Source organism: Physcomitrium patens, chromosome 21, assembly GCF_059467195.1.
Source record: "Physcomitrium patens ecotype Gransden chromosome 21, ASM5946719v1, whole genome shotgun sequence".
Taxonomy (NCBI): Eukaryota; Viridiplantae; Streptophyta; class Bryopsida; order Funariales; family Funariaceae; genus Physcomitrium; species Physcomitrium patens.
In genome coordinates, this window is record NC_143430.1 from 8,372,616 (window position 1) to 8,383,371 (window position 10,756).

A 10,756-nucleotide genomic window follows, 5' to 3' on the forward strand; every position below is an offset into this window, starting at 1 on the left:
ATCTTGTTGAATCTTCTTTAGTCCACATATATTTGTAGAATTTTGTCTTTTTTTTCACAAATAAGATAGGAGCTTTTGCTAGAAATTTAGAATGGTATATAAAGTTCTTAGCAAAGTTTTTATCAATATATTTTTTGAATACAACCAACTCATTTAGTAATAAGCTATAGATTGGTCCAAATGGTAGTTGAATTCCTTCTTAAAGATGAATGGAATAATTATAGGAAAAATATTTTAGAAAAATATGTCCATTTTTTTTTTCAAAAATATCTTGATAATCTTAATATTGATTTGGAATACTATATTAAGTCTTATCTCCATCAAAAATAGGTGTGGCATATATAGCAAAAATATATCTTATTTTGTAGCATGTATGAAAGCTTTTGTACCTATTAATAAAGATTTAGTTATATTAGAATTGTGGATTTTTACTTGACTAAAAAAATCTTGGACTAAACTATAAAAAATATCAAAGTTACAAGAAATCTAGTCTATTTAAGGATTATACTTCTTCAACCACAATAATCCTAAAATAATTGGCTTAAAAAGAGATTTAATAACATTAAATATTACTAAGCTATTATGATTTTTAGTTACTAAGGTTATTAAAGTAGGATAGTATGATAGCAACAAAAAAATAAGAAAAAATAAAAGCATTGGAACAAAAAAATCAATCAAATTAATAAGGTTAGTAATTTTTTTTTTTTATATGACAATGTTAAATCTTTGAATGATATTAATTTTTAAATATGTGCTAGTTTGCTAGAAGATACTAAAACAAAACCTTGGAATTATAGTGTCCAATCCCACAAGCAATGTACAAAGAGCAACATATACACCACAAGTGAACTTGTAAAAGTTGTTGACTACATTGACATAAAGCTACTACGAGCATTGTAAACAATTCTTTTTGTAAAGTAGAGCATTTCAAGAAAAGATTCTACCACTGTGGCTAAGAATAGAGGAAGTCAAGACAAGGATTAGGAATAGGAGAATGGGAGGTTAAGATGAGAGCTAGGAATGGAATAAGCATGGACTAGGAACAAAGAGGGTAGAAATGATGTTAGTGATGGTTTCTAGAGATGATCCATTTTTCTAATAATAGTTATAATAGGGTGGATTGATTTAGTAAAACAATGAGTCTATTTAACATTCTTCTATATTTATTAATATAAATATTTTTTAATAATAATAATTTTTTATTAATTATATTATTAACTTTTTATTTAAATGAAATGATATGTTAGTAGAATCTTATAAAAATTTTAATGTATAAAAAATAAATAAAAATATTTTTTATTAAATATTCTTTTATATATAATTTTTAAAGTTATTTCAAATGTTTGTTCAACCATCTATTAAAAAAAAAAAAAAAAAAAAAAAAAAACATCGTTTTTTTAAAAATACAAACATACTATCCTACTTTAATAACCTTATTTATAAAAATAACTATAATAATCATATGTCTAGTGCAAGGGGTCATGCAAATTATTAAGTTTATATTTAAGTATGCTATACATCTTTTAATTTTCAATACATCACTATTAGGTATAAATACAAAACATATGTAGATCGATGTGACTTAGAAATGTAAAACTCAATGGTATGTATTTATGATGGTACTTTTACAAAAGGTGATGAGATGTTTACAAATAATAAACCAACTTGACTCTTAGTATTACAAATATGACTGAATTGTTTTGCTCGCAAATATGTTATCCTGCCGAGGGAGAAAGTCGTATTAGGTATCAGATTGGGGGATTATGAGAGAGGTGAAGGCAATGGTGATCGGGAGGTGGGTGGGGGTGAGATGGCCGTTGGTTGCAGCCAGGCAGGCAGGCAGTCATGCAGTCAGTTCCTTCCTAATCATGTTAACCAGGCGACCGAGATGAGGCACTAGTTGTATAGAAATGGAAAAGGATGGAAATGGCAGGAAGGGGAGGAAGGGAAGGGGAAGGTGAAGAGGCGCGGGGATCCAGGATTATGCGGGGTTGCAACAATGCAAAGCAGATCAGGTTCTATAAATGGTGCAGGCGACTGAACTTTCGATGTCTTTGATCTCCGTGATTCCAGAACGGGAAAGGACAACCAGAGGAAAAGACATCACACCCGGGACACGGGTGCTTATCAGCTGATCTGGACCCGCAATTTAATAATGCACCCGCCCCTCGCGCTGCCCTGCAGGAGGTGGCTGGTGTCATCATGCAGGCCAGCGCATCGACCCGTCCCCCTCCCCGTCCTCGCTCCCCCACCTCACCCCCGCCCTTCCTTCCGGCTGTACAGATCCATCACTGCGCTCGGATGAACCTTTGCTTCATGTCCTGCCGATTGTGTAGCTCGCCAGCTCAAAAAGCCGCCTCGCATTCATTGCATGCACGTAGCGGCTTTGCTAAAAGTGGGAATGTGGTCAATGTATCCAACATCTTTCATTTTACCCCAAATTCCACTGCGTCGTGGCTCGTGGTGGAAGCATCTCTCACCGCTGGAAGAATCAGCTTACGCGGCACGCAAGTGATTCATCGCTGCGACGTTTGCCCTGGGCTGCCCAGTTCATCGCTCTCGCACCAGTGGATTCGAGACTGAAATCATCTGACTTGACAGTTGGTGGTCAGTGTTCACTGGCATACCTTTGCTAGTGAAATGGAATAAATGGTCTGGTTGGTTTCCTCTCGTCTTTTCATTCCTTTTCGGATCCATTGAACTGCACATGCTTCAAAAAGAAGATTATCTTCAGATCGTCAAGACATGAATTCTTTTCAACTACTCCTCTTGTGTCATAAAAGCCAGACAAGGAAGAACTGCTGCAAGTCCTGCCAAGCTGTATAACGATTTCTTTGGTTTGTGTAACATTAAAAAGGATTTGCTCTGTTTGTAAATCTATAGAGACAATCATTATATTCTACACAAAGGTAATTGGTAGATGCAACTAGGGCTTCATGACACTCCTTCGTTGCTTGAAGTGTCCTTGAGTGAATGTCTAACGAGTCCCCGGACAACGTTCGGAATGTACAGATTATTCGAGTGACTATTGGTAAAGTAGATCACCACAGAATCATTGTATTCTTCGACGACTAAATGACACTACCAACCACTACCAATAACTTCCCTTCTACGTCCTGCCTCCATAACCAACAACTAGTTTGAACGCGTCCAATGAACTGCTCGGCTAGAAGGGCAAAGATGCCTGTATTATACTGAAACATCGTAGTTGAGATGCTGAATCCTAGGAAGCATGAACAAACGTCCCAGCATTAGATTGGAACTCTAATTAACGAATGTGTAAAGAAGTGTTCATTGGCTCAAATGGATGCAGCGTGCATTCGGCACACAAAACGCAGTTTCAATAATACTCTACTTTTGTCGAATACAAGTATCAATACAACAAACAATATGCCAATACTTCTGTCGAATGTAAGCGACAGTATGCTTTAGACTTATTACTAGAAAGATTTCTGTGGATATGGAATGAAAATTTCTGAGTACACATAGCTTGTAGCAGAGATCGTGAATTCAGCTCTCATGTTAAGACTCAATGGTCAGTACATCTTTTCCCAGCTTTCTCAGAATCATGGAAAATCTGCAACTCGCTGTAGAAACCTATATCGAAAGAACTTCACCATACAGCTAGCAAAAACTTCATGCATTCTAATTTTCTTAACTAAACAGTAGGAGGCAATGTAAAGATTACGCTTCAAGTACTCCGGCACCTGCATTAGTGGATGTATGAGATGTCAGAGGTTTCCAGCAAAAAAACTCGCTTGCCAATTCAACATTCACACAGTCAGGGAGTAATAAGTAGTAATTCTGCATTAGCAGCAATGTTTACAAATGCAGTCCATCCATTCTGCAATCGAGATCGATTGATTGTCACGCGTCAAAGCGTACTAACTACACAACAATTCCTCATCTCATTGGCATTAGCGTCTGGTGTCTGCATACCAAGGTAGTTCAATTCCATTACTGGTCAAACGCAAGGTGTGACTTGAGAATCAATGGACGGCTTCATCATGGCAGAAAATTACGCAATTGATGATTCAATTTAAACTTCATGGACTTGTGGTGATAATATCTTCAATTCCTGAAGACACGAAACAAAATAGAACTGGTTGTGGCAGTGCTTGTTAACAAAATTTCAACACGTCAAGGATACTTAAACTCTATGTTTCATCAATATCTAAATGACCACTTCACAGACAACCGGGTAAAAGGGTGGGCTGTAACATTCCATAAAATGAGAGACTTCGATATGTGTTGGCTAAGTGCAGAAGTAATACAGATGATACCTTCAAGGTCTTGATTTCACTTGCTGATCTGCTACAATCATCCGATCTCGCAACGAGGTGGAGACCATTGCTGTACCACATTAGTGTATTAGTCCGAATAAGCACTCATCCAGAATGAAAGTGATCCCGAGTACTCTATAAAACATGGAACCAGAGCATCATGCTAGACTACATAACTGTAGTGGGGGGAGTGGATTGCCTCCTCAGATTTATTGACCACTGCGATGGTCGAACATTTCCGAAGCACATGCACTTTGTTCAAACAGATTGAAGTCACAGCACGGGTTTACGAGGACTCCAAACAGAGTTTTGAAGCAATCAAAAGAAAACGAACTGCACAGTAATGTCACTCACCTGATCAAGTAACAGTGGTATCCCACTGGATAACATCTAGTCGTGCCAATGGGAGTTCCGGCGATAAGCAGGAGGAACGGATTGTGTTGCAAGAAAACAAATGTGATAGTTACAAGTAGTTCACGGGCCTCCATGATACTCTAGCATGCATGAAGGCTATGTCCGAATCCTTCAATGCTCACATTCTCTTGAAAGAGGAAATGGAGAAGGTCCAGACATAGACTCCATGCAACGTCAGAGAAGCATGGAGACTCAAGAACTCTTTGTAACACTTCTGTCTCCATCTCTATATCCTGATTGATACATATTATCTTCGTTGACCACGGGGTAGCAGCAAATAGAAGCATCGCTGACCTTGATGTAATCAATCTCAAAAAATAGTACCTAGTATTCGTCGAAGAGACCCTTGAGATTCGATGTATCTACCAGCAAATCAACTACAGGCTTACACCTTCGAAGTAGTATTCAAGCAACTTGTGATCCATTCAGAATGCAAGCCCAATAAACACGGAATACTCACCACACCACCCGCACATCAAGTCTCAACTGCACCAGAAATATCATTCAGACGAGATAAGAATTCGAACGACCTCTACACGGAAACCAAAATTTTCGAACATAGAACTTGGTCAAATTCCTCGAGCAGACCTGACAACTTCAGTAATGATAGCTTAGTTAGTCTCACAAGAGCAGACTCGTCCAACCAACCTGCAGCTGATTAAAGCCAACGCTCATAGGTACAACAGAGAGTACGTCCATCTGGCAACCACACAAATACTAGGGGGATGCATTCCAATGTTTCTAATTCACAAATCCTAGCAGCTCAACAGCAGTACGAATTTAGAAGCCTCTACCACCGATTGACATGTCACAAAGTGGACGCCCTAAAGGAGTCATCGAGAGCTGGTCGGATTGCCAAAATGATAAATTCGAAGGCCAGTATGGAGTACGACACTGCATCGAAACTGATACAAATCCGTCGGGAAGTGTTAAATCCGCTTGAAATTTGCTCACACCAATTCCAAGTTGAGCGATCAGCTGGAAGTACAGGCTGAATGCACTTTGTCGAGACGAGAGAGAGTTTCCGAATACTCCATGCGATGATCACCGGTAAGAAATTACTCGATAACAAGGTTACGTTGCTTACGTCCAATTGCAAACATACAACATAATCAGAGCTGAGACAAATGGATGCAACTGATGTGCAACATAACACAGAATTTCTTAGGGGATGAAAAATAAACAGAAGATTAGAAACGCAACTAGGACGCCAGGCTTCGGCTTCAAACTCCAAGCAAAGTCAACGAGTTGCGGGCAGGCCGGCTATCGTCAGCCGGCACTATTGCCATCGAACCTCGGCAATCCGAGCCAGCAACGGCCGCTGAAAGTATCTATCTGGGAACCAAAACAAAATTGCTCTTGCGAGCACCTAACCACGACACCTCTACAGACATGATCATTCCACACATCGACCGGTACGAAATCGCAGATCGAAGCGGCAAATCCTCTTTCTGTCTGAAGCACGAACGACACAAACCGCTCACTGGGATTGGGGAGAGAAATCGAGGGAAGTGGGAGTAAACAGAATGGATTTGCTGGAGGAGGGGGTGGCAGATATATAATATGGGGGCAGGTGGATGCATGTGGAGGGCCCAGCTGACGTCGCTACAGGGACGCGGAAATCAAAACGGCAGGGGAGTGCACAGCTGAGGAGTCACGATGACCGAAAGGGGAACGCTGCCAGGCGAGGCTCCAGCCAGAAATGGAAAACGGCGGCTACATAGTGTAACACTTCTGAAGCATGGCATTCCCACGGCTCCGTGGAAGGCGGGGCAGGGATTGGAGTGCTGCTGGTGCTGTCATTCGGGTAGTGCCGTTCTCACAACATTCCCTTCCCCTCCCTCCCTTCTGTCCGCATCATCGCTATCTTCGATGGATCACTCCCTCTGGTCTGATTCATGGCCGCGACTATTCCTCCCTCCCTCTGCCTCTCCCTCCTTCACTCCGTCCGTCCGTCCGTTTGCACGCCCTCCCAAGATGCTTCCTGCTTGGCTTGGCTTGGCTTGGCCTGGCCCTCCCGCCCCACCAGCCAGCCAGCCAGCCAGCCTGCCTCCATTCCTCGCAGGGCTGGCTGGATTGGTGCCTCCTCCTGCCGCCGGCAGCGTCCATCATCGCGCCTCTCCCTCCCCCTCCCGACCTACGGCCGCCGCTGTACGATGGGGGCTATGTCGCTTTCGTGGGTGTTTCTCCTCCCCCACCCCCGCCCCGCCCTGCCCTGTCAGTGCCCATGATTAACCCGATTCGACCAGGACACCTGTACTGGGCGAATGAAGAGGGAGGGAGGGAGGGATGAACAACGAACGAAGCTCTCGGACATCCCCCCCCCCAGAAATAAATAATATAAATAGAATAAATAAATGAGTGTTCCCCTTTGGACACCCCCTCGCTCAGTTTAAATCGAGCCCTGTGCGGACAAATCTCGGGTCAAAGCTCTCTCTCTCACACATACACACTCTCTCTATTTTCTCTTTAATTAATTAGTTAATTAATTAATAACACGAACCCTCTCCTTTGCCTTTTCCTTTGCCTTTCCTCTCCTTGGCCCTTTTCCTTTCAAATCCCCCCCCCTCTGTCATTCAGTAATCACTCACACTTGATTAGCCTCGTTTATGTTTTTCTTTTTTTCGTTTTTGTTGACATATATGGAGTATACCTGCCTCAATGTTCTAATAGGGATAGATTGCATTAGTGTCCTAAAAGCCTATTTTTAGAGAAAACTATGGGTATTTTACCATGTATCAAGTTAAAACATCTATCCTAATTGGTTCCTTAGTTGTGGTGTTTTGTTTAATGGTTATGTCACGCCTATGAACCATGATTTCTTTTTCTATTCACATGTTATTTGAGTCATGAAAAAAAATGTGGTACTTAGTTGTGGTTTATTCTTATTTATTTTCTCTTAATATCTTAGCAAGAACTGACTTGTAATTGTTTTCTTCATCCCATATGTTACGCAACATGAAGAAATTAGAGGTTAGAAAGGAGTTTAACATGCTTGAGAGAAACAAATGCTTTTATTTCAGTAAACTGCCTCTCAATAAGTGCTTATCAATTGGGTTATTTTGGTTATTCACATTGTTATTTTGGTTATTTAGTTACAGACTATTTATTACTAAGTCTAGCAGAACTCTCTCTCTCTCTCTCTCTCTCTCTATATATATATATATATATTTGTAGCAATGTACTTACTATTTTGTTTTAATGAGAAATATTTGTTGAAGTTTACACAATGATAAAGTTAATATATTACATTAATAAAATTAATGTTTATTCGAGTTTAAATTTTAAAACATCATTAGAAATATTTTTTTAGTTTTTATATATCATAATATAATTGGGATGTGTAAATTTTTATTTCAAGACCCAAACTTTAATACATATAATAGATATGATTTTATTAAAAAAATAATTAATTTGGATTATACTAAAAGAACTAATTAACAGATTCCTTCAATTCGGCATATAGCTTATTGTCAATATAAGATATATATTAGAAGTAAAATAAGAGAATAAAAAATCAAATGCATCTAGATTCTACTTGATTTAAATTTTAGCTAAAATAAAAACTAGAAAAAAGATGCACATGTTAGTAATATAATTATAAAATAAAATAAAATATTATAATTTAATTGAAGATTTAATTAATTAAATAAATCTGTATATTTGTTTCAAGCTTTGCTTAAAAACCAATTATAAAATTAAAGATTAGAAGACTCTTGTAACAACCAACTTTAAATATAATAATATAAAAAAATATTATGTTATTCAAATATATTATTTATAAGAAATAATATTAAAAATAGTATTATTTTAAAATAAAATAAATAAATCAATCAAGAAAGATACAATGTTGTTGGATGATAATTAAATTAAATATTTGAAAGATAAAATTTATTTGGCATAAAAGGTAAAAAATATCTTCACATAAATATAATATCAAATGTTAGAATGCATTCATAATACATAAGGCAAAAGAATAGCCCCAAATTTCGACTAACAATAAATAATATAAATTTAAAAATTCCTCAATATAAACTTAATATAATAAGAATAAAGAAATATGAAAAAAAATTAATTAAAAATAAATATATGATATCTATTTTAATTGGTAAAGAATTCAAATAAAACTACTAATATAAATAAAAAATAATAATGCGGTCTATAGAATCAAGAATATTTAAAAAGAATCCTTGGTTTTTAAATTGGAATAAGTATGTAATATTTATCTAACATAGATTGTGTTTTAAATTCTAACCATTAGAAGAAATATAAAATATAAAATATAAAATATTATAGGAAAAATAATTAGATTCTTTAGAAATTAGTAAGTAAAAAGAAAGTGTGAAGAAAAAACAAAAATAAAAAACAAAAAAATACACATACATACACACACACACACACATATATATATATATATATATATAAGAATGTTAAATAGATCCAACTTTGATGAAAAATATGGTAATCATGATGAATGTAGTTAATAATTATCAGTTGTAAATCTAATAATGGATAAATAAATCTAGAGGTTATTTATTTATTTAGTAAAAATTTGGATCCGTATAATGTTTCTATATATATACATATATATATATATATATATATATATTCATATATTTATTATAATTAATATAAGCAATACTTACTTTTTAATGAAGAAACCATGTTAGAAAGTACCAAAAATATTTAATGCAAGCACTTAAAATAAATTTGGATACACAATTATCACAAAATATCCACTCTTAGATAAGTAGGTAATAAGAAAAATTGTACTAATATCATTCCAACAAATAGCACAAAAAGAAAAAGAAAATATTTACTTGTATCTAACAAAAGAAGATATTGAATTTAAGTATAATTTGTGGTTATTTCTTCTTATGATATTTAAAATAAATAATAATAATAATAATAATCTAATATTTTTTAATAAATATAAATTTTAAGTATATTTATTAAGAAGAAGTAGAAGGAGTAGATAAAATCACATTCCTTTTCTTCTTTTTCTGATCATACATAAGTCTTAAAAGTAAATAATACTCTTTCTTTCAAATTTCACTATTTTAATAAGATTAAAATATATGAGTAGAATTTAAGACAAAATCAAAAGTGTCTAAAACTTTTGTTTACATCTTATCTTCAAGGATTTGTTAAGACTAAGGCTATTTTATTTAAAATAAAGAAAAAAATATCTCTCATAATATATATATATATTACTTAATTTTATTAAATCCCTATACAATCTTATTATAATGGTATTAAAATAATATATATATATATATATTATTTATTTATTTATTTATATGAAAAAATTATGTAAAGCATCAAAAGGACATTTTAATTTTCTAAGAAATTAAATTGTGTGGTGAGAAACTTTAAGAAGTAAGTAGATCTTTGCAGCTATGTTGCAACAAGAAATAAATTTATATAATTTAAAATGTTTTACACAGAAAAAATTATACTGAAGTGAGAATTTTTAGTTATTTTTATAATAAGCATTTAGTAGACGATTTTGGTTCATCAATTAATTGGTCATTCCTAAAACTTGTACTCAAGGAATATCTAAAAGACACAAATTGTTAAAAAACAATTTCTATATTTCTTACAATAATTTTGAACATGGATAATACTAAAAAAATCAACACTAATAGTCTACTTAAATCATTCATTTGTTATTTTAGATTTAAAAAGGAATAAGATAATAAAAATTTGATTAAAGAAAAAAAATCACATAAAGATGCTTGCTAAAGAAAAATGAACTTATTTAAATTAAAATTTATTATAAAATTTATGTTTTAATTAGATTAAATATTTAATTAATCATATAATTTATTTGGATATTTTTAAATATAATATTTAATATATTTAATATATTAAATTTAAATAAATATTTAATATTTAATTTATATTATATTATATTATTTTAAAAATAATATATATAGATATATAAATATGTGTGTGTATATTTTTTTCTAAATTATTTTTCTTTTGCTACCATTTCTAATTCACAAATTAAATAAATAAATGGAACATATTCTACATTTTTTTAGACTTAAAATACA

At 34.5% G+C, this 10,756-nt stretch overlaps 1 long non-coding RNA gene across 3 annotated transcripts; it reads right to left on the reverse strand.

Moving 5' to 3' along the window:
- Window positions 1–3,490: 3,490 nt before the first annotated feature.
- On the reverse strand, window positions 3,491–6,591 carry LOC149986745 (uncharacterized). 3 transcript variants are annotated; one of them, XR_016499765.1, is made up of 4 exons: window positions 4,638–6,591; window positions 4,284–4,353; window positions 3,940–4,078; window positions 3,491–3,707 (listed from the first exon to the last, which is right to left on the reverse strand). It is a non-coding gene; the product is annotated as an uncharacterized LOC149986745 (long non-coding RNA). The 3 variants fall into 3 exon arrangements; XR_016499763.1 differs by having other exon boundaries at window positions 3,940–4,353; window positions 4,638–5,401; XR_016499764.1 differs by lacking the exon at window positions 3,491–3,707 and having other exon boundaries at window positions 3,787–4,078; window positions 4,638–4,912.
- Between the last annotated feature and the right edge of the window lie 4,165 nt (window positions 6,592–10,756).